General features: G+C 43.4%; 1 protein-coding gene across 1 annotated transcript in view; it reads right to left on the bottom strand.

Moving 5' to 3' along the window:
* LOC139423827 (uncharacterized) overlaps nucleotides 1-17,804 on the bottom strand; it is a 45,008-nt gene extending 27,204 nt beyond the window's left edge. Inside the window, exon 1 of the mRNA XM_071175463.1 lies at nucleotides 17,785-17,804. The gene's annotated coding sequence lies outside the window, so the exon portion shown is untranslated. The remainder of the gene's footprint in view (nucleotides 1-17,784) is intronic.
* Between the last annotated feature and the right edge of the window lie 14 nt (nucleotides 17,805-17,818).

Here is a 17,818-nt window from a genome sequence, read left to right as displayed (position 1 = left end):
AGGGTGTGTGGCTCTGGCCAATATACAACGGTTAAGGGCTGTTCTTAGGCACTAAGCAAAACATAGGTGACTTATTGGTGTTATAAACTGGTTACTAATGTGATTAGAACAATAAAAAGACATGTTCTGTCATACCTGTGGTATACGGTGTCATATACCATGGCTGTCAGCCAATCAGCATTTAGGGCTCGAACCACGCAGTTTATAATATATATTATAGACTGGCATTCTCATTGATATAATCAAAATCAATCATGTGAAGCAAGTTCCGACAGGTAACCAGAGTGTTCGCATCAGCTGATATTGCATCAATTAGTTTCATCACTACCCTAATATGGCAGTCTATTTAGTTGGCCAGGTTCTGCACACACGTTCTCTGATGGCTGCCATGCGCAAACTATGTGCCAGTTTCTTGGTGACATGCTGTTGCTGTAATACGCGTTACTCATCAGGATATATGATAAACAGAGTAGCAGCAGTATAAATGTGTGTGCATGTTATGTGTGTGTGTGTGTGTGTATGTGTGTGTGTGTGTGTGTGTGTGTGTTAGAGTGTCAGTGTGCGTGAGTGTGTGTAGAGTCCTGTGAGTGTTCATAGAGGCAGTCCCAAAATGTTATGCAAGGGTCAACTCTGATAGTCCGTGTAGCCATCTTGTTAGCTATTTAGCAGTTTTTTGGGGATAGAAGCTATTCAGGAGCCTGTTGGTGTCAGACTTCATGCATCGGTACCGCTTGCTGTGCAGAAGTAGAGAGAAGAGTATGGTTTGGGTGGCTAATTTTATATATATATAGATATAGATGTCCTGGATGGCAGGGAGCTCATCCCCAGTGATGTACTAGGCTGTTCGAAGCACCCTCTGTAGCGCCATGCCATCTAGGGCGGTGCTGTTGGCATACCAAGCAGTGATGCAGCCAGTCAATATGCTCTCAGTGGTGCAGCTGTATAACTTTTGTTGAGTGTTTGAGGGCCCATGCCAAACCTGTTCAAACTCCAGAGGGGGATGAGGCGCTGTCGGGCCTTCTTCACGACTGTGTGTGTGGACCATTATAAATCCTTAGTGACTTTGAAGTCCCCCTGCCCTCCGTTTCCTGTATTCCACGATCAGCTCCTTGGTCTTACTGATGCTGAGGGAGATGTTGTTGTCCTGGCACCACACTGCCAGGTCTCTGACCTCCTCCCTACAGGCTGTACCATCGTTGCCAGTGATAAGGCCTACAAACGTTGTATCGCCAGCAAACTTGATGATGGTGTTGGAATCATGTTGGGCCACACAGTCATGGGTGAAGAAAGAGTTCAGAAGGGGAATAAGCACACACTCCTGGGGGGCCCCTGTGTTGAGGGTCAGTTTGTCTGGTAGAGAGGCATTGTTGGGCAGATCATGGCTGGGTCTTCCTTTGTAAACCGTAATGGACTGTATTGTAGCCCCTGCCAAATGCGACTGGCATCAGAACATGTGTAATATGATTCCAACTTCTCCTTGTTGATGACTCGGTGGAGGTCAAGTACTTCTTGTACTTGTTCATGTCCTCAGCCGTAGCCTCAGGATTGCCTGCAATAGCACAGTGTGTGGTAGCCCTCTCCTTTAGCTTAGCACCAACCTTGTTGTTAATCCAGGGCTTTTGATTGGGGAAGCAGCGAACCTTCACTGTGGGCCAAGTCACCGATGCCTTTTCTAATGAAGCCAGTGACCGAGGTGATTAGCTCGTCGATGTAATCAGCGGAGTCTCTGAACACATTCAACGTTATCACATGTTTTGGTTGAAATGACATGGAAACCACATTGATTCAAACAGTTTTTGCCCAGTGGGCAGCCACCTGTTTGGCTCTGCTTTTGTTTCAGACAGGGGAATTGCCATAGCTATATAGCACTCACTGCCTGTAGTGCTCCCTAGTGGTGCAGCGGTCTAAGGCACTGCATCTCAGTGCTAGAGGCCTCACTACAGACCCTGGGTCCTGGGCTGTATCACAACCAGCCATGATCGGGAGTCCAATAGGGCAGTGCACAATTGGCCCAGCGGGTCCAGGTTAGGGGAGGGTTTGGCCGGGGTAGGCCGTCATTGTAAAAATAAGAATTTGTTCTTAACTGAATTGCCTAGTTTAATAATACAAAATTAAGTGTATTATGATGGTAATGATTTAGCTTTGCTCTGGCCGTGAGCTAGCTACCCGGAAGCTGCAGAGCCTACTGCCAAGACATAATGTATTCTCATTTACGTTTTAAAATAGTTAAACAAATATGTGCCGTTTTCTGTCTGAATTGATATGATAGAAAATGTACCATGGAGCAGGAGCTGAAATGTACCATATCCCTCCCCTTTTGTTGCCAAGAGTTTGACATAGATGAGTCATACATTTAATACAAAGTTAGGTATATTATGCAACTGTATAGGTTACATGGCTACAACCTCTCCTGTTTGTTTTTTCAGGGGGATTAGCGGCCTACAATATGGGACTGGATATTGCCCACTCATATGAGAACACCACTGGGGGGGGGACTACTCAACGGGTGTTCTTGCCAGAGCTCTCAATGGTTATTAAAGTCAACTCATTGGTTGACAAGCGGTCTTTGATTCAGACCATTGTGAACAATGTATCCTAATTATTCATTTATTTTATTGAAGTTTTTAGTATACATTTTTACAAAAGTGAAGCCGCTCCTAATACCGCAGACCAAAACAATTTAAATAAACAACCCCCCCCCCCATCCTGTTTGTTCCCATCAAACCATTTAATGTGACACAAAGAATAAACAAACAACAATAATAACAACAAAAACAAGCAAACAAGACACACATTCAGCAGGTCCTTGTTGGGACAGGTTGACACGACAGGAGCGAAAATGTAGACAGGACACCATTTAATAACAAATTGAACATTTGTATTTGGGGGAAGTCACCTATGGTGAAAAGATTGTTGCAGGGGATAAATCTTATTTGTTTTTTTAAACCTGATTAGATACAAAAGTAAATAAATACAATAATAAAACAATAATATGTTAGCTAAAAAATAAATCGTAATAGCAACTTGAATGATAGAGGAAACATTAGGGGGAGTTCTGCTCAGCGGTATCTGCAGGGACTTGAGGAGTTGAGGGGTCCAGTTTTCAATGAAGGATTTCATTTAGTCTTTGGTGGATGCTGTAATTCTTTCCATTGTGATGTGGTCAGTGAGAAGATTGAGCCATTGACAAACAGCTGGTATCTCTTTTTCCAGTTGAGTAATCCTGTTTTCTTGGCGATATTTAAAGCGATTTAAAATGGACCGATGATGTTTGGGTGGTAGGTCTGAAGACCCAAAAGGGTGGACAGTTTGTGTATGTGTAACGGCCGTTGTTGGTGGAAGAAGAGGAGGACCAATGCGCAGCGTGGTAAGTGTCCATATTGATAATTGATTATCATGCGAACACTAAACAAAATAACAAAGGAGAATGAATGAAACGAAACAGTTCTGTCTGGTGTAGACAAAACAGAAAACAATCACCCACGAAACACAAGTGGGAAAAGGCTACCTAAGTATGATCCTCAATCAGAGACAACTAACGACACCTGCCTCTGATTGAGAACCATACCAGGCCAAACGCAAAACATAACATAGAAAAAGGAACATAGAAAACCCACCCAATTCACGCCCTGACCATACTAAAACAAAGACATAACAAAAGAACTAAAGGTCAGAACGTGACAGTATGGTTTCTTTCCATAATTGTAGGGTGGGTTGACAGAGCCATGTGGTGTGAAAGTTGTTGTCTGGAGTGGTGTTCATTCATTTTGATGCATTAATCTGCTGTTTCTCAATCCTGGTTTTAGGGACCCAAAGGGATACACATTTGAGTGTTTGCCCTAGCACTAACATGCTGGATTCAACTCATCAAACCTTTAGTTGGGAAACACTACATATATCTAACATTCTAGTTCACATGACTTTCAAATCCAATGTAGAGGAAATGTGCACATTTTTTCTCAGCTAATTATTTGTGCTCCTTGCAAGTGTCTTGCACCATCATGTATGCTTGAAATAACATGACTACAATCTTGTGTTCTTGACCACTTTTAAAATAAGTATGTAGGATATCTGGTGTCAACCCCAATCATGTAATGTATTCACACACACACACACACACACACACACACACACTTTCTTGTCATAATAACATCTTACAAAACACATACTTACTTCTCAGTTTGGTTACACATTTATTTGTCAAAAAGAGTTGCTGATTTCTACCATACAAAAAAGCATTAGCAGTAAGAACACCCCATTTCATGGATCTGTGATTGCATCTCTTGAATTTAAATCTGTACACGTAATGTAGTTTAATCTGTGATTAATAAAGGGTGTTAAGATACAGGAGGTTCCCTGGTGGCGTTACTTTTTGGGGTTGTGATCCACCCCGTCCTCATCCACCCAGATCTCTCCGGTCTTGGCGAACTTGACCTCTTTATCGACAGTGAGGATGTAGGACTTGGGCTGACCCTGTGCATACTCTGCCAGGAGGTTGTTCAGCCCATTCAGTGGGGATTCCTTAGGGCAACTATGTGAATTGTCACTTTCTACTTGGAAGCCAGTGACATAGAGGTTATGTGGGAGAATGCTCTTCTTAACGGTGCCATCCAGAATGAGGATGGAGTCGCCCTTCTTGAGATGACTCCCCTCGATGAGGTCACTGAGAGCCATCTTCTCTGACTTGTAGTAGAGACGCACTTTGCCACCTGTTGCGTTGGCTATATTACAACCTAAGAGAACAAGAGAATGAAACAGAAAGAGAGAGATAGATAGAGAGGGATAGTCAAAGAGAGAGATAGTCAATACTGGACAGTGCTGAAAGAAATGTGGTTGTCAATATTAGGTGTTGCTAGGAACACTGCTGAGAGCAACAGAGTCACACACTTGTTCACTTTTTGGAAAATACTAAAATGTAAATGTTTAGAATTGTTCAGACGGATAATGACAATATTCCATACCAAGAAGGCCTCCAAGTCAGGTGACTTCTCAGGTGACCATGAAATGAAAATCAGGTGACCTGTCACCTGACCCTATAACTATGTCTGCCAAGCACACTAAACATTTCTTGGTTTGGCAGCCTTCGCCTGACTTCACTAGTATGCGTTCAGGGTAAACGTGAGTGTTATCTGCGCTACATTCATTGTTTAACCCCTAGTTCAACTTACCAACTTTTGATGTGTATGTTTGGACTCCTTCATTAGCATTGTTGTTCTGTTGATGTAAACTCTTATGGCTCTTTCTTTGTCTGTTCACAGAAACCATACTCAATCATACTCTTTCAAGTAGTCTTTATTCATGTGTTTGCCCTCTGTGCTGGGACACTTTTTGTGCTACAATAAATTGTTAAATGTTCTCTGGAGTCCTTGTCCTGTGGTGTATTAATTATGGAAACTGTTTAAGAACCAAAACGGGGCAAAATTAGACTTTTTATTGGACAAATTCAGGTAGGTCCCTCCCTGTTTCGTTCCGTTTGCTTCTGTTTTAATAAAAGTTTTGCAACAGAATCGGCGTAATGGATACTGGTCACTAACCGGAGCCCAATTGGCAGTTAACAAACAATCCACCCACTACTGCCTTTAGTCAAAAGTACACTATAAACTCACTAGCATAGTCTTACAAGCCATTTTAAAACAAGTTTTCTGCAATTCTACAGTTTGACATGACTTATTACGCCTCTCTTGAGGGGTGTATGGAGGGGTACTATGAAAATGCAGTATAAGTGGAAGGGACATTTTTTAACTTCCTGCATTTCAACACATTTTGCCATGGGGAAGAGAAATGTGCAGTTTTATGCTTTTCTACACATTGTCATGAGTCTGAGAGAATTAAGCAGTTTTAAAGCTAATTTCCTGCATTTCTACACTTTGCCATGGGGCAGAGATTAGGTTTTATAGCTCTTGTCCTGCTATTCTTCACAGATTGCCATGATGAGAAATGTAGCCGATTTCAAGCTAATTTCCTGCTACTCTACAAATTTTGCCATGAGGCTGAGAGAAAATGATGCAGTTTTAAAGTAACTGTCCAGTGAAAATCTCACTTAAGTTCATATTCGTGGCGAAAGCATAAATTGGAGAAAAAAACACGTAAACCTCACACTTGTATCTCAAACAGACCTGTTTCATAAATGCTTGCTATTTCGTCCGAGGATGTCGTCCTCCTGAAGCAGATGAGCTGGCCAATCAGCAGTCTACTCGCACGAATATTTAATGACCAGTATACGCCCACACCATTCCAACATGTTTAATTAAATATTTTTGGAAGGTAAACTATTTACCTTTACCTTCTATTGTAATTCATTATAGGTAATATTTCATAGAAATCTGAAAACACTGGTCAAAAACGCAAAAATAACAGGGTTAAACTAACTGATCATAGGCTAAATAACCATCATACCAGGTTATTTAATGCTTTAAAAATAAATGCACATGATATTTGGCTACGGAAGTGCCATCTCTACAGCTTCCGTCCAAAAACAAATCCCATGAAATGACGTCAGCAGATACTGGCTAGTTACAAGTGGCTGGCTTAGCTAATGAGCTAGCTACGTCGTTCACAGCACGCATGACCAGAGTGACACAACAAACCAAAGGCACACCCCATTTCTGTTTGAAAATTGAGAAAGGAGTTTGACCGTTAAAGCTGATTTCCTGCAATTCTACATATTTTGCCATTGCTTACGACATGTTAGTATGCTATATGGGGGGGCCCCCCAACCCCAACAATAATTTATTGGTGGGGAATAATCAACTTGTTCTGAATATTGAGGGGGACACTTAAAATCCCATGTGGGATGGGCCACAGGCTAAGTGTCAACAAATGTATTCATATACAGAGTCCCTGCTCCAGTTGGACTGGGTTACATACCTTGCGCATCGCTGTTGACGTTGATTGAACCACTAGCTCCCATTGCTGCCAGAGAGAGGGGGAAGAGAGGCGAGAAAGAGGATGACAGGTACGGAGAGAAAGTAAATCTCCAAATGTAAATTGCTGATTGATTTAAATTCTTGAATTTGAATAAATGGTCAACTATTATACACGGCACCACAATCAGGATGCTACACTACAGACAGTACCTATAACAAGTATTCACACCCCTTTTACTTTGTGTGTTAAACCACAACTAAAATGGATTTAATTTGGGATTTTGTCACTGATCTACACAAAATACTCCATAATGTCAGTGATTTAAAACAATTAATACAAAAAGGTGTTATTCTGATGTATTAAAATGTATTTAAAATCAAATAATAGGTTGCACTGACTCGCTCTGTGCAATAATTGTGCTTAACATGATTTTTTGGGGGACTGATCCATCTCTGCACTGTACCCCATACATGTTAAATCAAATTTTATTAGTCACATGTGCCAAATACAACAGGTGTGGACCTTACAGTGAAATGCTTACTTACAAGCCCCTAACCAAAAATGCGGTTTAAAATATACGAACAAGAAATAAAAGGAAGAAGCAATTAAAGAGCAGCAGTAAAATAACAATAGCGAGACGATATACAGGGGGTACCGGTACAGAGTCAATGGTGGGGGGGTGGGTGAGCAATGCAAATAGTCTGGGTAGCCATTTGATTCGATGTTCATTAGACATACACCATATCTATAAGTTCCCTCAGTTGGCCCTGCTCAGATCATGCCACCATGCCTGTGTTTAAACAAGCAGCCCAATTGTGATCTTTTTTTCACTAATTGTTCTCTTGACCAATCAGATCAGTTCTGAAAAATATCTGATGTGGTTGGTCAAAATACCAATTAGTGGAAACAAATATCAGAATTGAGCTGCTTGTGTAAACGCAGCCTATGAAGCTTTTCTCGTCAACAGCCGGCTCTCTCTGTAGTAATTAAGCCTGGGGACGAGATTACCATGAGGCCAATAGTGATTTTAAAACCTAAACCTAAGGCATGCATTTTAAATCATGTATTTACCTGTGTCTGGGTGTTCTTCCTTGGTGCAGTGGAGGGTTTGAAGGTTGTGGTAATCAGGTGTTCTAGTGCAGAGTGGAGAGATGGCTCTGCTTTTATAGGGTAGATCTTACAGAGGGAGGGAGGGTCGGTGGGGGGTTCTCAGCCAAATCTAGGTAAAAGTTTATGTGCCGGAGAACTGAAGAGAAGGATTCAGTTCGAGAACCGTCGTGGGCATCACAAGAGCTGTATATTTAGATGTCAAACACTAAAACGTATTTTATCTCCAAGTACCATTCCTTGAACTACCCCTGACAAGTAAATCACAGACAATCAAGGGAGTTTGATCACCTAAAATAATAAAACGAGGATCAGACTAAGAATTAAAACATTTGCTGGGGTCAGCTCTGACCATGTAAGAGTCTCTGAGTTGCTATCTATGTGGAGTTGTTCTCTTGCTCATTAGAACTGATCTCAGATCAGCTGGTATCAGGGTCTTAGCCTGAAGGTATATGCGCTGTCTCAGGGCTGGCTGCCACTGTGCTGACGGCTGTGGGTGATGTGGTTGGAGCTCTTTGCCACACACCAGGCACACATGGGGCTTCTCACCTGGGATAGGAGGGCAGAGGGGACATACTGTATTAAAGGGGACGTTTATTATTTTATAATGTAATGTTAGATTGTTCCTCACCCTGAAAGTAGTCTATGAGCCAGGAAAAACTAACACATGTTTAAGTTTCTTTAAACAGCCACTACAAACTTCAGCTAACTTCATCCAAATCAATGGGAGTGGCTGTTTTTTAAACATTTTCTATATATTCCCACATACTCCGGCACGTAGCCACTTCATTTTTAACAGGCATCACATGCCCCTACCACTCCCATTGTTTTTTTGTTCTTTTATTTTAAATAGTTAATAATTTTCTAGCGTGACCGTGATAAAGTCAATATCCCTATGTCCATAGAATACATATTGACTCACCTGTTTGAATGAAGGTGTGTTTTTTTTCGTATCAGATTTCTGGCAATCTTTTGCCACAGTATTGACAGGGGTAGGGCCGCATGTCAGAGTGGATTAGCAGGTGAGTGGATAGGGTGGAGGAGCGCTTGAACACTTTCCCACACACCTTACACAGCCAAACGTACGCTCCTGAAACACATGAGGACAAAGCATGTAGGCCATATATTTTGTGGAACATTTTATTTATTGGGTTGTCACATTCATTTCAAATCACAGTTTCATATGAAGTTAAACGAATCCATTTTTACAAATACACCAAAACAAACTAATATAGGTCATAAAGCGTAGACCCCTCAAACTCAACTCGGGACTTCAAAACCAGTTCCACACTATTTCTTCTTTGTTCCCCTCCAATCAGCGACTGATTTAGACCTGAGACACCAGGTGTGAGGGATTAATTATTAGGTAGAACAGAAAACCAGCATGCTTCAGACCTTGTAGGGTAAGAGTTCAATAACCTTGGTATAGGCCATCTAGTCATGTATAGGGTCTGCTTGTGGTGTATTTTCCTGTATATAGTTTATAACTGGCATCAAAACCTTAATAAACAGTCCTGGTGATAATACACAATATCACATATTTCATTAACTGTATCTACTTTGAACCAAGGTTGGGGTCAAAACCATTTCGATGCCCGAATTAAAATGGAAATTACCCCAACCCTGCTTTAACATGTACAGTTATGAATAGAACTACTGTTCCCTGAAGGAGGGAATGAGGTCCCTGTAGGCTGCAGAGGGGGAATGGCTCGTAATAATGGCGGGAAGGGTGCAAATGGAATGGCATGAAATACCTGGAAACCATGTGTTTCATGTATTTGATACCATTCCACTGATTCCGCTCCCATCATTACCACGAGCCCGTTCTCCCTAATTAAGGTGCCACCAACCTCCTGTAAATGAGGTATACCATACCTCATTTATGGTATATCATTTTGACCAATCAAATTCACCTGAAGAAATCACGCCCAACCTGGCCAATGGGTCCGAACCCGCCCTCATAAGCCCACCTTCCTGGCTAAAATACCGGGGCTCGTATTAATTTCCTCAATTCAGTACCGCTCTTCAGCGAGCCCAAACCCCCCGACGGAGAGGGCCAAAATAATTTATACTTCGTTCCCTCCTTCATGGAACAGTAGTTATATTCATAACTGTACGTTCCCTTTCAGTCTGTCACTCGGTATAACATAATATGGGGACATACAATCACACCCCAAGCCGGCTCAGAGGGTACCAAACTAGGAGACCCCAACCTCCAAAAAAGGGGTTTCAAAAGCCACCTTTTCCCCTAATACATACCCGAGAAACCTGAACTGTCAGAGTCAGGGAACCAGAACCGGCTGTAACTTGGCTATGCGCACTGACACGCTGCCACTGCAGCCCAAGTCCATAGATCCCACGGTTCCAAGAATACTTACCATGCAAACGTCAGAACTCGTACAAGGAACTGCAAGTCCACAACAACAGAACACCTGTCGTGACTTGATAAAGTGCACGTGTGCTGCGTAGCATCAACCAGAGTGGATGAACCACAGCAGCCCGAGGCTCAAACCCACAGAAAACCTTCAAACGCCTGCCACTTACATGTTTAAACCCTCTCGTAGAGGGTGCATGTGCCAACTGTATAGTCGATTACGTTCAAGGATAAATCCCTGGCTGGGGAAATTCAACCTTTCAGGGGCCAAACCCACAGATCCCATATCTGTGGCTGTGGATGCCAAACTCTTCCTTGCACCTGGGACAATAGCTCAGACGACATGGAACCTTCCACGGGTCTCCTCCTAACAGGCGGATGATCTCTGGGAACCATGGTTGTCTGGGCCAACTGGGAGCCACCACTGATACGCCAAAGCATCAGCTCCCACCGGAGTGCCCTGATCCCTCCTTGTGAAGAAGACAACAATGTGCATTTTCTCGCGATGCGTAAAGTTCTACGACGGTCCTGCCCAACCTGACCCATATCTGGGCAAAAACCGAAGGATACAGTCTCTACTATGTAGAGAGGACCCCCCTGGAAAGTAGATCTGCGTCCACATTGAGAGATCCAGGAAGATACGTCACCCTGAGCGACAGGAAATGCGCAATGCTCCATACAAGCAGATAACGGGCCAGGTTTAGGAGAGACAGACCACGTCCCCGTCCCCCCTGCCTGTTGATGTACGCCACCGCTGTCCTGTTGTCAGACCGAACCAACACATGCTGGCCCTCAAACATCAGAAGGAAACGCCTCAGCACTAGCAAACAGTCAGTAGCTCTGGGTAATTGATATGCAGCGCCCTTTGAGCTATTGACCAAATCCCTCTGTTCCGAGTAGCCAACACACAGTGCTCCCCATCCCAGTAAGGATGTGTCTGTCGTGATCACCCGGCCCATGAACACTACCCGGCCCATGAGAACCCTCTGCTACACTAGTCACGGGTCCCTCCAAAGAGTCAACGCCCTTAGGCACGACAAGGATACTTTGAGCAACCGATGGCAATGGCGAGATGCATCCAGACGCGTAGCAATCACCCAGCGCTGAAATAGACGCATCAACATAAGTCCCAGAGGAACCACTATCAGAGATCATCAGACCCAATAACCGCAGGCTTAAGCGAAAAGGCACAGGGTTCCCCAGCTGATACCTTGCCAGACAGAGACGGAATGCAACCCTCTTTTGCGAAAAAAAAACAATGGATTCCGAACCGAATCGAGAACGAGACCCAGAAACTGAATAAGCGGAGTCAAACAACTTTTCTTGTGATTCACTTTGAACCCCAGAGAATGAATATGGGAAACCAGCATGGCAGTGTGGAGCTCCACCTGTTCCCTCGACTCCAGTACGACCAACCAATCTTCCAGATAGGCCAATACTCTGATCCCCTGGCACCACATCGGTGCCAAAGCCACCTCCACCACCATAGAAAAGGTGAGGGGCGATAGGGAGAGCCCTAAAGGCAGGCGAAGAAACCTGTAGGCCACACCCTCAAATGAAACTTTCTAAACTTTCTGTGGGGGAGGAAATATAGATACATTAAAATAAGCATTCCTTCACATCTATGGGCATGAACCAATCGCTGGGAAGCACCGACTGCAATAGCCCGAGAAGTGTGAGCATTTTGATCTTACAAACCTTGATGTGCTTGTTTAAAACAAGCAAGTCCATGATGAGGCTCAATGTTACATCGCTCTTGGGAACTAAGCAGTACTGGCTGTACCAATCGCTCTGTACTTCTGACACGGGGACCAACCGAATTGCCTGCCTTTGAAGAGGAGAGGATGGCTGCATTTCAAACTCAAAACACCGTCATCCACTTACCCTCGCCTTATGTCCTTGGGGGAATCCCCACGGCCATCTTTGTCATCGGTCCAAATGATTAGACAAGCAAGGGAAGTTTGCAACGTAAGCCCTCGTTTTGGATCGAGTTTGAAGTGTATAATTATGTTCACTTCGGAGCCTGAAATGCCCCATAATTCAATTTGCGATGATTGTACATTCGCTAAGACTTAACACCTCAACGTCAATATGAAGTCAACAAACAAGTGTAAGTTAAAACAAATGTAAATAAGTTAGAAATTGTGCTACTGCACATGACGGCACAAACACATCTAGTAAAAGTTCCAGCTAGGCAGGCTAACGTTAGTTAGCTAATTAATTTGCTATCATACAGTAAGCGTATATTAATAATTATATTGTTAATATAAGTAGACATGCAATCTTAATTGACTGTAGCGCATATAAAAACACCCACAAGCTACTGATGGCTGAAAACACAATCATCGCGGGACGAACGAGTGACGAATTTCCAGGCAAGGGCGATCCATTTGAGATGAATTCCTTCCTCCCTCGCCCCTTGCCCTGCAAGTGTAAACTCGTCAGACGTCGTGGTACGTCATCAGAAGTGTCCAATTAATTTGAGGGCTAAGGGGAGAGGGTGTGTCTTTTAAGACAGGTGCTAGGACCTTGGGGACGATTGACGTAATGACATCACAAAAATGAGGAGGAAGCACAGCGAACTGCAGACCGTACCCCCTTGCCTCCATTCTCATCACCCATGGTGAAACTGCGTATGCCCTCCACTGGACGGAATATGCTGCCAGTCTCCCATCCGTTATCTCCTCAAGGGGGTGCCACCCTGAGGACTAGGATAATTTGTTTTTTTTGTCATGCTTATTTTCATAACCACCAGTCTTGACAACTGCATGAAACAAGAACTGTGTCTATTATACCCACACCTGGACCATACCGCACTTTCGATACCCCTGAACACAGAGGAACCTTGAGTAGAAACAATGTGCTTTCGTGGTACCACCATTCTGATACGCAGTCCACACTTTTTGCCGGTGTGATCCACCACATCCTCATAGATCTTTCCAGTGTTGGCGAACTTCACCCCTTTGTCGTCAGTGATCATGTAGGATTTGGGGAGACCCTCAACATAATTTGCTAGGAAGATGTCAAACAGTGGATGCACAAATATCATACCCCAAAGACATGCTAACCTCTCAACATTACAATAACAGACAGAGGTTAGCATTTTTGGGGGGGTATGTAATCTTCTCTGTAATCTTCTCACTCATCCTTATTCACCATTCATTCAGAATGATCCGCAATCATGGTAGCATCCACATAATGTAGAAGTGTTTAGAAAAAGATTATATTGCAAATGACACATTACATAAGTCTCTCATTGTTTCCGCCTGTTATAGACCCCCCTCAGCTCTCAACTGGACACCATATGTGAATTTATTGCGCCCATCTAGCTTCAGAGCTCATTCTGTTAGGTGACCTAAACTGGAATATGCTTTAACACCCCGGCCATCCTACAATCTAAGATAGATGCCCTCAATCTCACACAAATTATCAAAGAACCCACCAGGTACAACCCTAAATCTGAAAAAAATGGGCACCCTCGTAGATATTATCCTGATCAACTTGCCCTCGAAATACACCTCTGCTTTTTTAAAATCAGGATCTCAGTGATCACTCCCTCTTTGACTGCATCCGTTATGGGTCCGCGGTCAAACGACCACCCCTCATCACTGTCAAACGTTCCCTAAAACACTTATGCGAGCAGGCCTCTCTAATCAACTTGACCTTGGTATCCTGGAAGGATATTGACCTCATCCCGTCAGTAGAGGATGCCTGGTTGTTCTTTAAAAGGAATTTCCTCACCATCTTCTATAAGCATGCCCCTTTCTAAAAAATGTAGAACTAAGAACAGATATAGCCCTTGGTTCCCTCCAGACCTGACTGCCCTCAACCAGCACAAAAACATCATGTGGCGTACTGCACTAGCATCGAATAGTCTCCGCGATATGCAACTTTTCAGGGAATTCAGGAACCAATACACACAGTCAGTTAGGAACGCAAAGGCTAGTTTTTTCAAACAGAAATTTGCATCCCATAGCTCTAACTCCAAAAAGTTTTGGGACACTGTAAAGTCCATGGAGAATAAGAGCACCTCCTCCCAGCTGCCCACTAAACTAAGGCTAGGAAACACTGTCACCACCGATAAATCCACGATAATCGAGAATTTCAATAAGCATTTTTCTATGGCTGGCCATGCTTTCCTCCTGGCTACCCCAACCCCGGCAAACAGCTCCGCAACCCCACAGATACTTGCCCAAGCCTCCCCAGCTTCTCCTTCACCCAAGTCTAGATAGCAGATGTTCTGAAAGAGTTCCAAAACCTGGACCCGTACAAATCAGCCACCATACCTTCTCCACTGTGCAATCTGGTTTCCGAGCTGGTCACGGGTGCACCTCAGCCACGCTCAAGGTACTAAACGATATCATAACCGCCATCGATAAAAGACAGTACCGTGCAGCAGTCTTCATTGACCTGGCCAAGGCTTTCGACTCTGTCAATCACCATGTTCTTATTGGCAGACTCAACAGCCTTGGCTTCTCAAATGACTGCCTCGCCTGGTTCACCAACTACTTCTCAGATAGAGTTCAGTGTGTCAAATCGGAGGGCCTGTTGTCCGGACCTCTGGAAGTCTCTATGGGGGTGACACAGGGCTCAATTCTTGAGCCGACTCTTTTCTCTATATATATCAGTGATGTCGCTCTTGCTGTGGGTGATTCCTTGATCCCCCTCTACACAGACGACACCATTCTGTATACTTCTGGCCCTTCTTTGGACACTGTTAACAAATCTCCAAACAAGCTTCAATGCCATACAATAGTCCTTCCGTGGCCTCCAACTGCTCTTAAATGCTAGTAAAATGAAATGCATGCTCTTCAACCGATCGCTGCTTGCACCCACCCGCCCGACTAGCATCACTACTCTGGACGGTTCTGACTGTAGACAACTACAAATATCTAGGTGTCTGGCTAGACTGTAAACTGTCCTTCCAGACTCATGTTAAGCATCTCCAATCCAAAATTAAATCTAGAGTCAGCTTCCTATTTCGCAACAAAGGCTCCTTCACTCACGCTGCCAAACAGACCCTTGTGAAACTGACTATCCTACCGATCCTCGACTTCGGCGATGTAATTTACAAAATAGCCTCCAACACTCTACTCAACAAATTGGATGCTACATATTCATCGCCAAACCCACTGGCTCCAGGTCATCTATAAGTCTTTGCCAGGTAAAGCTCCGCCTTATCTCAGCTCACTGGTCACCATAGTAGCATCCACCCATAGCACGTGCTCCAGCAGGTATATCTCACTGGTCATCCCCAAGGCCAACACCTCCTTTGGCTGCCGTTCCTTCCAGTTCTCTGCTGTCAATTACTTGAATGAATTGCAAAAATCGCTGAAGTTGGACACTTATATCTCCCTCACTAACTTTAAGCATCAGCTATCTGAGCAGCTTATCGATTGCTGCAGCTCTACACAGCCCATCTGTAAATAGCCCATCCAACTACCTGCCGCATCCCCATATTGTTTTTATTTACTTTTTTGCACACCAGTAATTCTACTTGCACATCATCATCTGCACATCTATCACTCCAGTGTTAATTTGCTAATTTTGAATTACTTCGCTACTATGGCCTATTTATTGCCTTACCTCCTTACTCCATTTGCAGACACGATATATAGATTTTTCTATTGTATTATTGACTGTACTTTTGTTTATCCCACGTGTAACTCCGTGTTGTTGTTTTTGTCGCACTGCTTTGCTTTATCTTGGCCAGGTCTCAGTTGTAAATGAGAACTTGTCCTCAACTGGCCTACCTGGTTAAATAAAGGTGAAATAATATACATATTTTTTTTATCATTCATTTCTGTTGGGCACAAAAACATCGAACACAACCCAAACAAAACAGAAAATGCATCCAACAAATATTTTTGGTCACAAGCTTGATGTAGTTAATTGCGTGCTATGAATATGGGACCAAATAGTCAAATATGTACTACTGTAATTTTGTCCAAACACTTTTGGTCCACTAAAATGTGGAGACTATGTAAAAAATGTGCTGCAATTTCTAAACGGTTCTCATGATATGAATGAAAATACTCTCAAATTCAAGCTGACAGTGTGCACTTTAACCTCATAATCATTGTATAATTTCTAATCCAAAGTGTTGGAGTACAGAACCAAAATAAGAAATGTGTCACTGTCCTAATACTTTTGGAGCTCAATGGATATGGACATGTCATTTCTTATTCTTTGAAATGTCTAATATAAATGTGTCTTATCATCCCATGTGGGATGGGCCACATAGGCTAAGTGACATTGCGCAATAATAAAATATAAATGTAGGAAATTATATAGAGTCCCTCCTGCTGGACTAGGTTACATACTGGCCTGATTGGTGATTTGCCAGTTGAAATATCGGCCTTACCACCTTATATGCTTTGGTCTGATACGTTTACGCCTGATATGTCATGGCTGTCGTCATGGCTGTCGTCATGGCTGTCGTCATGGCTGTCTGTGCCTGAAGCTGGAGTACTCTTTCCCTAACCCATTGTTGCTACAATGGAGAGGAACAGAGAAAGAGGGTGCGAGGAAGAGAGACACTGAGATGCTCCAAATGGAAATGGAAAGCACGGTACAACATGCATTGAAGATACTGACATTTTTATTCAGTGTCAGTCATCCCTCATTGCATAAACTGGCAGCACATACGTCTTTTGTGATGTCTTGGTCTGTATACTGATTGAAACTGTTTTTAAGTCTTGAATCAAGACCAGGGTGGGTGTCAAATCAGAGTTGATTTGAGAATTCTCATTCCAATTAATTTATTGAATTTGAATTAAAAACATAAACAGCACCACCATCAGGACGCTACACTACAGACAGTACCTATAGTAATTATTCACACCCCTTTGTAATGGTAAGCTTAAATTAGTTCAGGACAAAACATTTACTTCAAATCGAATAATAAATTACATTGACTCGCTATGTGTGCATTAACAGTGGTTAACATGATTTTTGAATGACTGATCCACACACAACATGTAAGGTCCCTCTGTCGTCCCTGCTCAGGTATGTCACCATGAGGCTAATCTTGTCCCCAGCCGGCTCTCTCTCTGTAAGGTCCCTCTGTCGTCCCTGCTCAGGTATGTCACCATGAGGCTAATCTTGTCCCCAGCCGGCTCTCTCTCTGTAAGGTCCCTCTGTCGTCCCTGCTCAGGTATGTCACCATGACGCTAATCTTGTCCCCAGCCGGCTCTCTCTCTGTAAGGTCCCTCTGTCGTCCCTGCTCAGGTATGTCACCATGAGGCTAATCTTGTCCCCAGCCGGCTCTCTCTCTGTAAGGTCCCTCTGTCGTCCCTGCTCAGGTATGTCACTATGAGGCTAATCTTGTCCCCAGCCGGCTCTCTCTCTGTAGCAATTAAGCCTGGGGATGAGGTCACATTAAGGCCGATAGTGATTCTAAAACCTAAAGCATGTATTTTAAACTATGTATTTACCTGTGTCTGTGTGTTCTTCCTTTGTGGTGCAGGT

Source organism: Oncorhynchus clarkii, chromosome 13 (assembly GCF_045791955.1).
Source record: "Oncorhynchus clarkii lewisi isolate Uvic-CL-2024 chromosome 13, UVic_Ocla_1.0, whole genome shotgun sequence".
Lineage (NCBI taxonomy): Eukaryota > Metazoa > Chordata > Actinopteri > Salmoniformes > Salmonidae > Oncorhynchus > Oncorhynchus clarkii.
Note: the sequence above shows the minus strand (reverse complement) of the source record. Positions and strands in the feature narration are given on the sequence as shown.